This window comes from Malaclemys terrapin, chromosome 16, assembly GCF_027887155.1.
Source record: "Malaclemys terrapin pileata isolate rMalTer1 chromosome 16, rMalTer1.hap1, whole genome shotgun sequence".
Taxonomy (NCBI): domain Eukaryota; kingdom Metazoa; phylum Chordata; order Testudines; family Emydidae; genus Malaclemys; species Malaclemys terrapin.
The window spans coordinates 1,596,354-1,614,454 of record NC_071520.1 but is presented as its reverse complement, the minus strand read 5'-3'; the positions used below and the strand labels follow the sequence as shown (position 1 = coordinate 1,614,454).

Genomic DNA, 18,101 nt, shown 5'->3' with positions numbered 1-18,101 from the left:
TTTAATCTTGAGTAACTGTTGAAAGAGGCTTCACCAAGACAAAACCTTGTAAAAGCTCTTGAATTTGTAGACATAAAATATATTTTTTTTCTTGGTGAAGCTGATCATCTAGGAAATTTTGTAGAAAGACAGGAATCCAAGTGAAGTAAAAGGCTCTTTAGGTAGTATCTGAGTTACAGAAATTGCCTAAAACCTGAGTTTGGAGGAGGAAATGCAGTGTGGCTGAATGCTCTTTGTTCATTCTCTGTCACCCGATTTGTTCATGTGTATATGTCTAGCTACTGGCCCAATGGACACTATTTTCTAAACTGGGAAACCAACTCCCTAACTAATCCAGGGAGGTGTATCACAGAGTAGAACAGTGCTGGAATAAAATAGTAACTATTTCCTGGAAAGCCTCCTGCTTTCCCTCCCTATCTATGTGTTTTAGGGTTTTCTTTAGATAGCAGCCTCAATATATCCAGTTGCAGGAGAAACTCTTGGGTATAGGCCTGCAGATTCAAGGGTCTCTTATCTGCTGCTGTGGTTTTCAGCTCAGCCACAAGACCACATGGAGCCCAATTCCAGAGCTTTCACCATTCCAAGGAATATGTAACCTTCTGATGTTTTGAGGACTTGGAATAAGAAGCTGTGAGGGGAATAGGAGTAAAAGGAAACAAGAGCAGGGGAGAAATAAACAGAAAAGAGGGAAAGTTGAGAGTAAGGAAAACAAAGTGGACAAACAAAGGAGAAAAAGTGGCAGGTGTGCCATTACATGGACAAAAAGAAAGGGGGGAGGTGCCCATTTACCATACTTCCAAGGGATGTGTGTGTGTGAGCCACTCCATTAAAGTATTTAAAAATAAGAACAAAATAAGGAACTTCTTATATGAAACCATATTTACATAACATTAGGTTGCAACATAACATGGCACAATGAAAGCAGAAATGCTATACTTGAGCAAGCAAAAAAACCCCAAACCCTTTCTTAAAGATGATTGTCAAAGAAAGAAACAAAATTATGCATCTTCTTTTTTGCTTCTTCATGATGAAGGCTAAACAAGATTTGGGTTTGTTTGTTTTTTTTTCCTCCAAAAGCTCTTCCCCTCACTTTGTCTTGCCTTGTAAATATTAGGAAAGTAAAATCTTGCCTTTTGATTTTTTGCTGGAAGTTTCTTTGGAGGTTCAGAGAAGTGGATTGGGAGCTTCCCGGGCCTTTAATTGACAGGGCAGATGTAGGGTTACCAGATAGCAACTGTGAAAAAACGGGACGGGGGTGGGGGGTAATAGGCACCTATATAAGAAAAAGTCCCAAAACATGGGACTGTACCTTTGAAAACAGGACATCTGGTTACCCTAGGCAGATGGGTTAAATTTTTAACTAAGGTATCTTTTCTCCCAACAGTTTGTCAGAATTTGAATTAAATAGATGTTAACAAAGGAATGATTAACTAAAAATTCCATCTGTTCATAGTTCACTTCCATGGTGTTTGTGATGTCATAATGCTACTATTTCTTCAGTTCTCTATAGAGTCTTCCAGGAAAAACATGGTAAACAAGACCTAAATTTCTAAATGTAATAAATAACTAGAATAAAAACAGTTTGGCAGGTGGGTGAGGGTGAGTCTTTCATAACTTCTTTATATATCTGAAAGAAGAAAAACAGAGAGAAACAAACTTACTTCTTTTCCTTTACAAGTCATCTTTAACTTTTTAGGGCTCAATCCTACAGACTCTTGCTCATACGAACAATCCCATTGAAGCCATTGACAGTACTTGTTGAAGTTGGACTTGTGCAGGTGAGTAAGGTTTTGTACAATCATGCCCTTTTTTATGCATTCAATTGTGCCTATGTATTGCAGATGATAAGAGACTATCTCTGAAGTTTTAGCCTCATGATAATTAAATAATATATTTTAAGTGTGTCATCACCTGGCCACAGTGTGCATGTAGGAAATTAACACATCCCCATTTTTAACATAGTTGAGACATACCAATCCATAGCAGTGTACTATACATTATCACAGTATTATAGACTAGAGTATCAAATGAGATGTGGCTTCTTTATGCCACTCAGGTGGGGCAAAAAGGCCAGAATCTGGAAATGGCCAGCAGGAAATTCTCTTGATGGCATGAAGCGAACCCAGCTGGCTCCTATGCCATCCGCCCTCTGTCCCAATCTAGGGGCATATCATAGATATGATCAGCATCAGGGGAGGGTAAGTAGTGGAGTTATGCCTATTCTCCACTGCTATAGTGTCCTTAATGGTATAACTTAAAGCAGCCATGTAGGTGCTCTAACTCTCGTTGGGGTGGGACCAGCACAGACTGGCGTTTAGAATTTGGGAGCTGAAACTAGTTTTCTGGCCCTTTCATCTCCTGGGTCAAATGGAACTTGTGTGCCAGAGAGAATCTGTCAGTATTAATTTCAAATGTGACATTATTTAAATAAACTTTATTATGTTAAAAATAAATCACCAGCTGTAAGAATACTGTATATCCAATCACTCTCATACATCAGAAACTGAGACTGTTACCCTCTCTGCTGGTTGGTATTTGTAAGATGATAGCTTAATTCAGAGTGGTGTTTCTTGGTATAGCCCAGAAGTATAGCCACATCCGGGCCGCGGGACCCTCCTGCCTGGCCCCTGAGCTCCTGGCCCTGGAGGCTAGCCCCCAGCCCCTCCCCTGCTATTCCCCCTCCCCTGCAGCCTCAGCTCACTGCACTGCTGGTGCAATGCTCTGGGCGGCAGGGCTGTGAGCTCCTGGGGCAGCACAGTTGCAGAGCCCGGCCTGACCCAGTGTCTGTGCTGTACCATGGCGTGGCTGGCTCCCACCGGGCGGCGTGGCTGCCTGTCCTGGGCTCTGGGTGGCACAGCTGTAGCGCCTCCAGGCAGCGTGGTAAGGGGGCAGGGAGCGGGGGTGGGGGTGGATAGAGGGCAGGAGAGGTCAGGGTGGTGGTTGGGGGTGTGGATAGGGGTTGGGGTGGTCAGAGGGTGGGGAACAGGGGGGTTGAATGGGGGTAGGGGTCCCGGGGGGGCAGTCAGGAGCGGGGGGGATTGGATGAGGCGGCAGGTGACAGTCGGGCAGGGTTCTGGGGGAGGTCAGGGGACAGGGAGAAGGGGTGGTTGGATGGGGCAGGGGTCCCGGGGGGGCAGTCAGGAATGAGAGGAGGGGTTGGATGGGGCGGGGGTTCCGGGGGCGGTCGGGACAGGGAATGGGGTGGGGTGGGGTGGATGGGGCAGGAGTCCCAGAGGGGCTGTCAGGGGGTGAGAAGCGGGGGGGTGGGGGCAGATAGGGAGCGGGGGCCGGGCCATGCCTGGCTGTTTGGGGAGGCACAGCCTCCCCTAACCGGCCCTCCATACAATTTCGGAAACCCGATGTGGCCCTCAGGCCAAAAAGTTTGCCTGCCCCTGGTATAGCTTGTTGTTTTTTGGCCCAAGTTGCTGACTTAGGAAGTGATAACATTTTAGCTGCTTATCTATGACCAGCAGCTTTACAGAGGAATGCTAATGACTCTGTCATGAAGTAGTTTCCAAATACTGCCAGAAATAAACTTCTGTAACAAACTTGGTCGGTCTCCATGTCAAACCAAGCTTTGTGCAACTAAGCAACTGTAAAACTGAGCTTTGTGCAGTAAGCTTGGCTTGCTACTTGGTAATCAGGTCGTGTTCTTTTTGCTTCATATGTCACTGCTAACCATCATCAATCATAAAGACTCTGGAATTGGAAATTAACCTGCAGTTTTGCTCAATTGTGCAAGGCATAATAAAATACAGTTTCTCTGTATCCTACTTTAGCCTGTTTGTTTTAATAATTGTGATTATTAGTGGCACATTTATCCTTTCTTGTATCTACTATCAAGATAAAACATTGATAGGGCAAGATTTTTTTTTTTGTAGCTGAAAGTTAATGTAAGTCTGTGTTCTTCTCTAAAGTATATTGACTACATACTGTTTTAAAACTCCTTGCGCTTGATAGACTTTGCTCCTATGTTTGTCATTTTATTTTTCAGTGTTCTCCTCCCAGCACCTCAGACCTAAAATTAGAGATCCCTGTTTTTTGTGTACTGGAAGTATTATTTTCTTTTTTTATTCTTTCCAGTTGTAAAGCACCAACTAATTTAGACAATACATATGTAAGAAAATAGAGATTTTTAACTAGAATCTGATTGAATCTGATTGAGGGGTATATCTCCATTGATAGAATGTCACATTGATAGACTATTACCATTGGTGGAATGGTATTTCTGTTTAATTTAGATTTTCCTGGCTCATATGCCTCTGGCATGCCATTAGGGTGGTTTAAAAGTTATTGTAAAGAACAACACAAGTAGTTCACTAGGTGCGTGGAAGTGGTATGCCATCTGTTTGGTTACTTTCATTCTTCTAGAAATTGCTGGTTTCAGACAGGAGTTTTAATTTTGGGGGTCCGGTATTCAATTTAGCATACAGTTTTTTAGCCTCATGTGATTTCAGTTGTCAGAGTAATCATTCAAATGTGATGAAAGATGCCTGTGGATACGAGGTGAAGTCATTGGATAGGAATGAGGCAAATTAGACCTTTCACCCCTATAAAGGCTGGGCTTTTGCATAGTTGGGGCAAAAATATTTTACATTAATACTTTCAAAGGTATCTGTTTGCACAGTTTTAGGTAACTTAAAAAAATTGAGATTAGGAAGAAATTTCTTATATGGAGATAATTGTCCACTTGGGAACAGAGAGTCCTGTGGCACCTTTAAGACTAACAGATTGTATTGGAGCATAAGCTTTCGTGGGTGAATGCCCACTTCGTCGGATGCAACGGCTACCCCTCTGATACTTGTCCACTTGGGGTTTTTTACACTCTCTGTAATGCATCTGGTACTAGGCCTGGTCAAAGAGAAGATAACAGATTAGATGGCCACCGATCTGATGCAGTACGTCCTCTCCCATTAATGGTTTTTTTCTTAATTTGACTTTTTTTTGTAAAAAGCCAAATCTGTTGCAAGTCTGGTGTAGATACTAGCTTTCTAAAAGTCTGTTACTGAATAATATCTTCTAATACTTCCCTGTTGGGAAGAGGGTTGAAAAACAGTTGAGATACCTTATGGGCAACTTTTCTGACCCATTCCCTTCCAAGAGTCAGACTTTAACGGGAACCCTGTGTGCTTCATAAATCTGTATTACCCCTTCAAAGCTTGTTGCTTTCACCAATAGAAGTTGGTCCAGTAAAAGATATTACCTCACCCCCATTCAGGTATATTGAGATCTGGCTAATTATGAGGTCTCATGCAGTAGCTAGCAGTTGTTGACTTTTCATTTTTAAACTGGGAAGAGTTGTGTGGTAATTGAGTTTGTTTAATATCCTGTTTTTGAAAAAAAGAAATGCCTTTTTGATTGAAGACTTTTAAAGTACAGTCTTTGATTTTGCAGCTTTTAATGTGAAGTGTCAGAAAAGCAACATCTGAAACTTGCTGGGACAAAGAAGACTCATTTGTTACCTATCACTATTTGGTAAGTTTATAGATTTTATCTAGACAAGTTTTGCTGCTGGTTTCCACAGCTATGATTGATTAGTCTGTTCATGAAATAAAAGAGGCAAACTAAGGTCAACATCCTAAGACATTGGGTAGGATCCAGTAGTTTTTTTTGCAGCTGCGGAACTTACCACAGACTTGTTCTCCAGAATCTTTCACTTTAAAATAAAGTTTTCTAGCCCTTTTGGTTGTGAAAAAAAATCTTCCAAATGTGAACCAGTATAGTTTTCCTGAGTCTGTATTAACAGAGAAATCTAAAGATGGCAACATAAATGTCAGTAGTGCTAACCATTTCACTGCTGAACAGTTTTGCAGAATCATTTAGCAAATTTTAGATGCAGTGGTAGACATCAGGGAGAGGGCAGTAGGACAGTTACTGTTAAGGGTTGCTGGGAGGGAAAACTGGAAATTCAGCCACCTCTCAAAAATATTTTCAAGTCATCTCTGCCCTCATGGTGGAAGGTAAAAGATTTGTCCTCTGCCCAGTGTCAGCTGTCTCACCTGCCTCTTAGGCCATGTCTACACTACCACTTATGTCGACAAAACTTATGTTGCTCATTGGTGTGGAAAAACCCCCCACCCCCCTGAGTGACATAAGTTTTGCCAGCTTAAGGGGTAGTGTGGTCAGCGCTATGTCAGCGGGAGAGGTTTTCATTGGTACAGCTGTGCCATTGTAAGCTTGCTAGTGTAGACATGGCATTAGATAAAAAAAACCCAAACCATCTCCTGGAATGCTTAATGCCCCCATCTTGCCACTTTTTTTTATCAAAACCTTCAGTTTCCTACCTGCAACTTCTACAGTGCACTTGCGGGTTGTTGGAACAAAAATCTGTATTACACTGGAAATTTTGGGGCAGTACAAAATCTATGTTAATACCAAAATAATGAAATTCAGGTGCTGGGAAAGGAAGGAAGGGAAAGCGTATTAAATACTGGGATCTCTCTCTCTTTCCCTTTTTCTTTCTCTCCTACTTTCCTTTGCTCTCAGCACTAAGCAGATATCTTTACATATCTTTAAATGTGAGATTATAAACTTTACTAGGCATCTTGCTCTTTCAGCCAGGACATGCAGATGGAGAAGGTAATAGGAGAAACATAAACACCTTACTTTGTCAGAAATTAACAGAAATATCGCTACAGTAGAAAGGATAGCCCCATACTTTGAAAACTTTATAGCAGAACTGGTGAGCCACAGAATGAAGTTTTATTTTTAAGAACAAAGATTACTAGCAACCAGCTGTCTAGGAATAGGGATTTGAACTTGAGAGTCAGGGTATGTCTACACTACGAAATAGGTCGAATTTATAGAAGTCGTTTTTTTAGAAATCGTTTTTTAGTCGATTGTGTGTGTCCCCACACAAAATCCTCTACGTGCATTAAGTTGGCGGAAAGCAATCATTTTGTGCCTTTTTTCCTGGGTTACCTGTGCAGACGCCATACCACAGCAAGCATGGAGCCCGCTCACCGTCACTGTACGTCTCCTGGGTGCTGGCAGACGTGGGACTGCATTGCTACACAGCAGCAGCTCATTGCCTTTTGGCAGCAGACGGTGCATTACGCCTGGTAGCCATCGTCGTCATACTCCTGGCTGCTCTTTTAGCCGACCTCGGTGAGGTCGGTCAGGGGTGCCTGGGCAGACATGGGAGTGACTCAGCCAGGTCATTCCCTTTTTAAGTTTCGTGTCCTGGAGACTCAGTCCTGCCAGCAGTCTTACTGCACCGTCTTCTGGTGAGCAGCCAGGAAATGACGATGGCTAGCAGTCGTACTGCACCATCTTCTGGCGAGCAGCCAGGAGATGACAATGGCTAGCAGTGGTACTGCACCATCTGCTGCCAGCCTAAGATGTATAAGATAGAGTGGATCAAAACAAGAAATAGACCAGTTTTGTTTTCTATTCATTTGTATTCATTTGCTCCTCCCTCCCTCCGTGAAATCAACGGCCTGCTAAACCCAGGGTTTTGAGTTCAATCCTTGATGGGGCCATTCTGTGCGACAGTTGTTTGTGTTTCTCCTTGATGCAAAGCCACCCCTTTTGTTGATTTTAATTCCCTGTAAGCCATGTTATCAGTCGCCTCTCCCTCCGTCAGAGCAACGGCAGACAATCGTTTTGCGCCTTTTTTCAGCGCAGACACCATAGCACTGGGAACATGGAGCCCGCTCAGATCACCGCGGCAATTATGAGCACTGTAAACACCAGGTGCATTATTCTGCAGTATATGCAGAACCAGAACCTGCAAAAGCAAAACCAGGCGAGAAGGCGACGGCAGCATGGTGACGAGTGATGAGGACATAAGAACGGCCGTACTGGGTCAGACCAAAGGTCCATCTAGCCCAGTATCCTGTTTACCGACAGTGGCCAATGCCAGGTGCCCTAGAGGGAGTGGACCAGCAGGCAATGATCAAGTTATCTCTCTCCTGCCATCCATCTCCATCCTCTGACAAACAGGCTAGGGACACCATTCCTTACCCATCCTGGCTAATAGCCATTAATGGACTTAACCACCATGAATTTATCCAGTTCTCTTTTAAACGCTGTTATAGTCCTAGCCTTCACAACCTCCTTGGGCAAGGAGTTCCACAAGTGGACTATGCGCTGCGTGAAGAAGAACTTCCTTGTATTTGTTTTAAACCTGCTGCCTATTAATTTCATTTGGTGACCCCTAGTTCTTGTATTATGGGAATAAGTAAATAACTTTTCCTTATCCACTTTCTCCACATCACTCATGATTTTATATACCTCTATCATATCCCCCCTTAGTCTCCTCTTTTCCAAGCTGAAGAGTCCTAGCCTCTTTAATCTCTCCTCATATGGGACCCATTCCAAACCCCTGATCATTTTAGTTGCCCTTTTCTGAACCTTTTCTAGTGCCAGTATATCTTTTTTTAGATGAGGAGACCACATCTGTAAGCAGTATTCGAGATGTGGGCGTACCATTGATTTATATAAGGGCAATAATATATTCTCAGTCTTATTCTCTATCTCCTTTTTAATGATCCCTAACATCCTGTTTGCTTTTTTGACCGCCTCTGCACACTGCGCGGACATCTTCAGAGAACTATCCACGATGACTCAAAGATCGTTTTCCTGACTCGTTGTAGCTAAATTAGCCCCCATCATACTGTATGTATAGTTGGGGTTATTTTTTCCAATGTGCATTACTTTACATTTATCCACATTAAATTTCATTTGCCATTTTGTTGCCCAATCACTTAGTTTTGTGAAATCTTTTTGAAGTTCATCACAGTCTGCTTTGGTCTTAACTATCTTTGCAGATGATACTAAACTGCTCAACTTTGCCACCTCACTGTTTACCCCTTTCTCCAGATCATTTATAAATAAGTTGAATAGGATTGGTCCGAGGACTGACCCTTTGGGAACACCACTAGTTACCCCTCTCCATTCTAAGAATTTATCATTAATTCCTACCCTTTGTTCCCGGTCTTTTAACCAGTTCTCAATCCATGAAAGGACCTTCCCTTTTATCCCTTGACAACTTAATTTACGTAAGAGCCTTTGGTGAGGGACCTTGTCAAAGGCTTTCTGGAAATCTAAGTACACTATGTCCACTGGATCCCCCTTGTCCACGTTTGTTGACCCCTTCAAAGAACTCTAATAGATTAGTAAGACACGATTTCCCTTTACAGAAACCATGTTGACTATTGCTCAACAGTTTGTTTTTCTATGTGTCTGACAATTTTATTATTAACTATTGTTTCGATTAATTTACCCGGTACCGACGTTAGACTTACCGGTCTGTAATTGCCGGGATCACCTCTAGAGCCCTTTTTAAATATTGGCATTACATTAGCTAACTTCTAGTCATTGGGTACAGAATCCGATTTAAAGGACAGGTTACAAACCTTAGTTCCGCAACTTCACATTTGAGTTCTTTCAGAACTCTTGGGACAATGCCATCTGGCCCCGGTGACTTGTTAATGTTACCTCAGATTTGTCACCTACAAAAGCCGGCTCAGGTTTGGGAATCTCCCTAACATCCTCAGCCGTGAAGACTGAAGCAAAGAATCCATTTAGTTTCTCCGCACTGACTTTATCGTCTTTAAGCACTTCTTTTGTATCTTGATCATCAAGGGGCCCCACTGGTTGTTTAGCAGGCTTCCTGCTTCTGATATACTTAAAAAACATTTTGTTATTACCTTTGGAGTTTTTGGCTAGCCGTTCTTCAAACTCCTCTTTGGCTTTTCTTATTACATTCTTGCAAATAATCTGGCAGCGTTTATGCTCCTTTCTATTTGCCTCACTAGGATTTGACTTCCACTTTTTCAAGGAAGTCTTTTTATCTCTCACTGCTTCTTTTACATGGTTGTTAAGCCACGGTGGCTCTTTTTTAGTTCTTTTACTGTGTTTCTTAATTTGGGGTATACATTTAAGTTGGGCCTCTATTATGGTATCTTCAAAAAGCGCCCATGCAGCTTACAGGGATTTTACTTTAGTCACTGTCCTTTTTAACTTCTGTTTAACTAATCCCCTCATTTTTGCATAGTTCCCCTTTTGAAATTAAATGCCACAGTGTTGGGCTGTTGAGATGTTCTTCCCACCACAGGGATGTTGAATGCTATTGTATTATGGTCACTATTTCCAAGCGGTCCTGTTATAGCTACCTCTTGGACCAGCTCCTGCGCTCCACTCAGGACTATATCTAGAGTTGCCTCTCCCCTTGTGGGTTCCCGTACCAGCTGCTCCATGAAGCAGTCATTTTTAAAGTATCGAGAAATTTTATCTCTGCATTTCGTCCTGAAGTGAAATGTTCCCAGTCAATATGGGGATAATTGAAATCCCCCACTATTATTGGGTTCTTAATTTTGATAGCCTCTCTAATTTTCCTTAGCATTTCATCATCACTATCACTGTCCTGGTCAGGTGGTCTATAATAGATCCCTAATGTTATATTCTTATTAGAGCATGAAATTTTTATCCATAGAGATTCTATGGAACATGTGGATTCACTTAAGATTTTTACTTCATTTGATTCTACATTTTCTTTCCCATATAGTGCCACTCCCCCCCCTCCACGACCTGTTCTGTCCTTCCGATATGTTTTGTACCCCGGAATGATTGTGTGCCATTGATTGCTCTCAGTCCACCAGGTTTCTGTGATGCCTATTATATCAATATCCTCCTTTATCACGAGGCACTCTAGTTCACCCATCTTATTATTTAGACTTCTAGCATTTGTGCACAAGCACTTTAAAAACTTGTGACTGTTTCTTTGTCTGCCCTTTTATGACATGGACATAGACTTCTCACAAAGTACGGGCCCTGCAATGTGCACATCATGGTGTTAATGGGGCAGGTTCATGCCGTGGAATGCTGATTCTGGGCCCGGAAAACAAGCACAGAATGGTGGGACTGCATAGTGTTGCAGGTGTGGGACGATTCCCAGTGGCTGTGAAACTTTCGCATGCGTAAGGGCGCTTTCATGGAACTTTGTGACTTGCTTTCCCCTTCCTTGAAGCGCCAGAATACCAAGATGAGAGCAGCTCTCACAGTTGAGAAGCGAGTGGCGATAGCCCTGTGGAAGCTTGCAACGCGAAACAGCTACCGGTCAGTCGGGCATCAATTTGGAGTGGGCAAATCTACTGTGGGGGCTGCTGTGATGCAAGTAGCCAACGCAATCAAAGAGCTGCTGCTATCAAGGGTAGTGACTCTGGGAAATGTGCAAGCCATTGTGGATGGGCTTTGCTGGAATGGGATTCCCTAACTGTGGTGGGGCGATAGATGGAACCCATATCCCTATCTTGGCACTGAAAGGGGTACTTTTCAATGGTGCTGCAAGCACTGGTGGATCACAAGGGACGTTTCACCAACATCAACGTGGGATGGCCAGAAAGGGTTCATGACGCTCGCGTCTTCAGGAACGCTGGTCTGTTTCAAAAGCTGCAGGAAGGGATTTTCTTCCCAGACCAGAAAATAACCGTTGGGGATGTTGAAATGCCTATAGTTTTCCTTGGGGACTTAGCCCACCCCTTAATGCCATGGCTCATGAAGTCATACACATGCAGCCTGGACAGTAGTCAGGAGCTGTTCAACTATAGGCTGAGCAAGTGCAGAATGATGGTAGAATGTGCATTTGGACGTTTAAAAGCGCGCTGGCGCAGTTTACTGACTCGGATAGACCTTAGCGAAACCAATATTCCCATTGTTGTTATTGCTTGCTGTGCGTTCCACAATCTCTGTGAGAGTAAGGGGGAGATGTTTATGGTGGGGTGGGAGGTTGAAGCAAATCGCCTGGCTGCTGATTGCGCGCAGCCAGACACCAGGACGTTTAGAAGAGTACAGGAGGGTGCGGTGCGCATCAGAGAAGCTTTGAAAACCAGTTTCCAGGCTATGGTGTGAAAGTTCTGTTTGTTTCTTCTTGATGAACCCCCTCCCCCCCTTGGTTCACTCTACTTCCGTGTAAGTTAACCACCCTCCCCTCCCCCTTTCGATCACCGCTTGCAGAGGCAATAAAGTCATTGTTGCTTCACATTCATGCATTCTTTATTAATTCATCACAGAAATAGGAGGATAACTGCCAAGGTAGCCCGGGAGGGGTGGGAGAGGAGGGAAGCACCGGGTGGGGTGGGGGAGGAGGGAAGGACAAGGCCACACTAAACTTTAAAACTTATTGAATGCCAGCCTTCTGTTGCTTGGGGAATCGTCTGGGGTGGAGTGGCTGGGTGGCCGGAGGCCCCCCCACCGCATTCTTCAGCGTCTGGGTGAGGAGGCTATGGAACTTGGGGAGGAGGGCGGTTGTTTACACAGGGGCTGTAGCGGTGGTCTGTGCTCCTGCTGCCTTTCCTGCAGCTCAACCATACGCTGGAGCATATGAGTTTGATCCTCCAGCAGCCTGAGCATTGACTTCTGCCTTCTGTCAGCAAGCTGACGCCACCTATCATCTTCAGCCCGCCACTTACTCTCTTCAGCCCACCACCTCTCCTCGTGTTCATATTGTGCTTTCCTGCACTCTGACATTGTCTGCGTCCACACATTCTTCTGTGCTCTGTCAGTGTAGGAGGACAGTATGAGCTCAGAGAACATTACATCCCGAGTGCATTTTTTTTGCGTTCTAATCTTCGGTAGCCTCTGGGAAGGAGAAACATATGCAGCTGATGGAGGAAAAATAAGGGAGAGTGGTAGTTAAAAAGACACATTTTATAGAACAATGGGTACACTCTTTCATGGTAAACCTTGCTGTTAACATTACATAGCACATGTGCTTTCGTTACAAGGTCACATTTTGCCTCTGGTTTGGTGTGAGAGATCACTCACGGAGGGCCGGGCAACAGAATTCGGCTTGCAGGCAGCCATGGTAAGCCAGTCTTTTGGCTTCTTTAACCTTCATAACATGGGAATGGTTTCAAACAGCAGTGCCCTCTTTTCCCATACCAAGTGGCCGTTGGGTTGGCCATTTAAAATGGGTTGGCAATTTAAAAGGAGGGGCTGCGGTTTCCGGGTTAACATGCAGCACAAACCGAATTAACCCTACTAGGGAGAACGGAATAAAGCTGCCCTCCCCAGAAACCTTTTGTAAAGGCTTTGGGGGTACATCCAGGAGAGCTTTATGGAGATGTCATTGGAGGATTTCCGCTCCATCCCCAGACACGTGAACAGACTTTTCTAGTAGCTGTACTGGCCGTGAATGCCAGGGCAAATTAATCATTAAACACGCTTGCTTTTAAACCATGTATAATATTTACAAAGGTACACTCACCAGAGGTCCCTTCTCTGCCTTCAGGGCCCAGGAGCCCGCCTTGGGTGGGTTCGGGGGGTACTGACTCCAGGTCCAGGGTGAGAAACAGATCCTGACTGTTGGGGAAACCGGTTTCTCCACTTCCTTGCTGTGAGCTATCTTCCTCGTCCCCAAAACCCTCTTCTGTGTTACGTTCTACTCCATTGATGGAGTCAAAGCACAGGGTTGGGGTAGTGGTTGCTGCACCCCTAGAGTGGCATGCAGCTCATCATAGAAGCGACATGTTTGGGGCTGTGACCCGGAGCGGCCATTTGCCTCTCTATTTTTTTGGTAGGCTTGCCTGAGCTCCTTAATTTTCACGCGGCACTGCTGCGAGTCCCTGTTATAGCCTCTGTCCTTCATGCCCTTGGAGATTTTTTTCAAATGTTTTGGCATTTCGTTTACTGGAACGGAGTTCAGCTAGCACGGATTCATCTCCCCATACAGCAATCAGATCCCGTACCTCCCGTTCGGTCCACGCTGGAGCTCTTTTGCAATTCTGGGACTCCATGGTCATCTCTGCTGATGAGCTCTGCATGGTCACCTGTGCTGACCAGCTCGCCACGCTGGCCAAATGGGAAATGAAATTCAAAAGTTTGCGGGACTTTTCCTGTCTACCTGGCCATTGCATCTGAGTTGAGAGCGCTGTCCAGAGCGGTCACAATGGAGCACTCTGGGACAGCTCATGGAGGCCAATACTGTCGAATTGTGTCCACACTACCCCAAATTTGACCCCGCAAGGCCGATTTCAGCCCTAATTCCCTCGGAGGATGGAGTAAAGAAATCAATTTTAAGAGCCCTTTAAGTCGGAAAAAAGGGCTTCGTTGTGTGGACAGGTGCATGGTTAAATCGAGGTACTGCTGCTAAATTCAACCTAAAATTGTAGTGTAGACCAGGCCTCATGTTTTCTTGAATAGTGAGGACCTATTTTGGGAAAATGTTATTAAACCACAGTAAACCACTGGAGATTTGCTAACTGTAGTTAAGCCAGACTGGAACTTTTACTCCATTCAACTACTAATCAGGGAAGATTAACTCAGGTCCTGTGTGAGAGAGAATGGATTTCTTTGGACAGTTTGTGCTAATCTCAGTTTGTACTGAATTGCCCTGGAATGTGGGATGATGTGTGGATTGACATCAGTGAAATCCAACAAAGCTGTCTGTTAAGAAAAGACTAAAGTTCACAGAAACAAGGTTTCATTTTCAGAGTATTGCTGATAATTTTTACAGCCAAATCTTTTTCAGTTCAGAATCCTACTTCTAGTCTATAAGAAATATGTTGCTTGTTTCCAGGCATATGACACCTTATTGAAAACCTGCTCACTCTTTAATTCATCTGATCTTTAGCAGTGAGAACTGCTAAATCAGTTCTGATCATAGTAATTTTCTGATCATAGTGATTGAACACCGAAATGGGTTTCTGTAGGCAGATTTGTAAACAAGTTGTGTTCAGATTTTTCAGCCAGAGGGTCAATCATATTAATTCAGAAAGGTCAAGGGACTACAGTCAATACCTTTAGACAGATTTTCTGGCCCACTTTTCTCCTTTTGCATCCCTCAGATGGTACAAAGGAAGCTGAACCCCCATCATTACTGGTGATGCACCTAATGTGATGGCGTTCCCGGTGGGTGTAATGCCCGCATATTTGTTTCCCTCATTGTCTCTTGGGGACTGTCGCAGGGCAGGTGCGCCCCATCCCCTTTTGGGATGTGGTAAGATTTGTTGTCGCCCCGCGGCTAAGTCTGCATGATCACACTGGAGCTCGGGGTAGTGTGGCCTAATGGCCAAAGTGAATATGGTTGCCCTCTCCTTCTGGGCAGTGTGACCCAATGGCCAAAGTCTAGATGGTAGCCCTCAGGTGTGGGCTGCATGGCCAAATGGCCAGAGTCTATATATAAGACTACAGTTTAGTCATGGGTATTTTTAGTAAAAGTCATGGGCAATAAACAAAAATTCATGGCCTGTGACCTGTCCATGACTTATACTAGGAATACCTGTGATTACATCTTGGGGGGGGGGGGGGGGGGGAGGGGTGCGGGACCGCTGCTGGGGGCAGGGCATTCAGGGGGCTGCGGCTAAGGGGGGCCAGGGGACCACTGCTGGGGGTGGGGCACCAGGGGCCAGTGGCACCAGCTGCTGGGGGTCATGGACCACAGCTGTTGCGGCCGGCTCTGGACCGCTGTCGAGGCCAGCGGACTGCGGCTGCTCCGGCCGGCCGGGGACCACTGCCGAGGCCAGCCTCCCTATTGGGGTAGGGTGGCCTTCTGGCCGGAGTCAATATCTCTTTGTGTCCCAGCAGCCAAAGTCAATATGGCTGCCCTCTTCAGCAGGTCTGAGTGGCCTAGTGCCCTGTTGCGGGAGTGGGCCACCACTTGGGGGTGGTGGTGGCTAGGGTAGGGGGATCTGGGCCCTCCCTGCTCCACCGGGTCCCAGCTCGGGGCCCTGGCAGCGGGGAATATGACTTAAGCACGCTGATGCCACCTGGCACAATGACTAGTCCCACTGAGCTACTTCCTACTTTGTACCTAGTGCAGTGGTCCAGATGTTGCCAGGGTCTGTGGGCTCTTCAGCCTGTGCAGCTCTCAGCAGCTCTGACACTCTTTGGGCATCCGCCTGGGCTTTGGCACCTCCGGCATCTGCCACCAGGGGCCTCGGCAGTTCTTGGGCTGGAGCCTGCAATGTCTGTCCTCCCTTCTCAGCAGTCCACCCGGAATGAGCTGGGCTGCTCCCTTTTATATCTGGTCTCCAGCTGGAGCGTGCCCAGCAGGGCTGATGGGGCAGTGCCTCCTTGTCCCAAAGGGAGGAGTTAACCCCTGCAGTACCAGTGCGGGGCAGGCATGCTCTGTCACCATAGGGACCATAGCCAGCTGTTATAAATTAGAACATACCCCAGGCTGCTCTGATTTGTGCCAGAACGGAGGCAAAAAATCAGGATGTTGTTTCTCAGACTCTCTTTTTCTCTTTCCGTGTGCTGTCCTGCTTAACTGTAGTTTGTATTGTGAAGGCGGAGCCATCCTTTGCTAGTAGCTCCCATAGGATCAGTCAGAACTATCCTGCTCTCTCTGGGGTACTCACAGATTGGCAAGAATTAGGCAATGGAACACCAGACATACTGTCCTGCAGTGCAGCTGGTGGCCTTCAGGGAAGCTAATGAGCAGCTACAGCAGGGAAGGAACAGCAGTCTCCAGTGCTTTCAACTCACATGCACCAGAGCTGCTGCTGGGGTTATATGGGAAGCAGTGAGAGGCAGTTAAGGAGGTGGTGCCACCATCCTCCTCTTCATAGGGGCTGATTCAAACACTGTAGTTCAAAAAATCACAGGACACAGCTCAGTTGCTTTCAAATACTTATTTTCTTCTAAACTTCTTCTGGGTAACAGTTTAGAGTCGCGAGGGCCACATGTAGGACACCACTACTGTAGACTACATGATGACTAATTGCCTTCTATGAAAAGATAACTGGCTCTGTGGATGTAGGGAAAGCAAGGGACGTGTTATTCCTTTACTTTAGCAAAGCTTTTGATAGTTTCCCACAGTATTAGGGGGAGGGATAGCTCAGTGGTTTGAGCATTGGCCTGTTAAACCCAGGGTTGTAAGTTCAATCCTTCAGGGGGCCATTTGGGGATTTAGTTGGGGATTGGTCCTGCTTTGAGCAGGGGGTTGGACTAGATGACCTCCTGAGGTCTCTTCCAACCCTGATATTCTATGATTCTATATGTATAGTCAGGATGTTTTCCAATGTGCATTACTTTGCATTTATCAACACTGAATTTCATCTGCCATTTTGTTGCCCAGTCACCCAGTTTTAAGAGATCCTTTTGTAGCTCTTCGCAGTGTGCTTGGGGCTTAACTATCTTGAGTAGTTTTGTATCATCTGCAAATTTTGTCACCTCCTTGTTTACCCCTTTTTCCAGATCATTTATGAATATGTTGAATAGGACTGGTCCCAGTGTAGACCCCTGGGGGACACCCCTATTTGCCTCTCTCCATTTTGAAAACCGACACATTTATTCCTACCCTTTGTTTCTTATCCTTTAACCAGTTATCAACGCATAAGAGGACCTTCCCTGTTCTCCCAAGACAGCTTACCTTGCTTAAGAGCCTTTGGTGAGGGACCATGTCAAAGGCTTTCTGAAAATCTAAGTACACTATATTCACTGGATTCCCCTTGTCTACATGCTTGTTGATCCCCTCAAAGAATTCTTTGTATGTTCATCTATATGTCTGACAGTTTTGTTCTTCAACCAGTTTGCCCGGTACTGAAGTCAGGCTTACCGGCCTGTAATTGCCGGGATCACCTCTGGAGCTCTGTTTAAAAATTGGTGTCACATTAGCTATCCTCCAGTCATCCAGTACAGAAGCTGATTTAAATGATAGTTTACAGACTACAGTTAGTAGTCCTGCAATTTCACATCTGAGTTCCTTCAGAACTCTTGGGTGAATACCATCTAGTCCTGGTGACTTATTACTGTTTAGTTTATCAGTTTGTTCCAAAACCTTCTCTAATGACATCTCTATCTTGGAAAGTTCCTCAGAATTGTCACCTAAAAAGAATGGAAACCAATGGAAATAATTCGTTTAGTTTCTCTGCAATGGCCTTATCATCCTTGAGTGCTCCTTTAGCATCTTAGAATCATAGAATATCAGAGTTGGAAGGGACCTCAAGAGGTCATCTAGTCCAACCCCCTGCTCAAAGCAGGACCAATTCCCAACTAAATCATCCCAGCCAGGGCTTTGTCAAGCCGGGTCCTAAAAACCTCCAAGGAAGGAGACTCCACCACCTCCCTAGGTAATGCATTCCAGTGTTTCATCACCCTCCTAGTGAAATAGTTTTTCCTGATATCCAACCTGGACCTCCCCCACTGCAACTTGA

General features: G+C 45.1%; 1 protein-coding gene across 9 annotated transcripts in view; it reads left to right on the top strand.

Annotated features, from left to right (window-relative positions):
• Positions 1-18,101, top strand: part of MTMR3 (myotubularin related protein 3) — a 208,135-nt gene that overhangs the window by 50,040 nt on the left and 139,994 nt on the right. For 6 of the 9 annotated variants that reach the window (XM_054006290.1, XM_054006289.1, XM_054006288.1 and 3 more), the window contains exons 2-3: positions 1,697-1,778; positions 5,395-5,475. The exons of 1 other annotated variant lie outside the window; for it this stretch is intronic. The gene's annotated coding sequence lies outside the window, so the exon portion shown is untranslated. The remainder of the gene's footprint in view (positions 1-1,696; positions 1,779-5,394; positions 5,476-18,101) is intronic. 2 more of the 9 variants (XM_054006285.1, XM_054006286.1) reach the window with 2 other exon arrangements.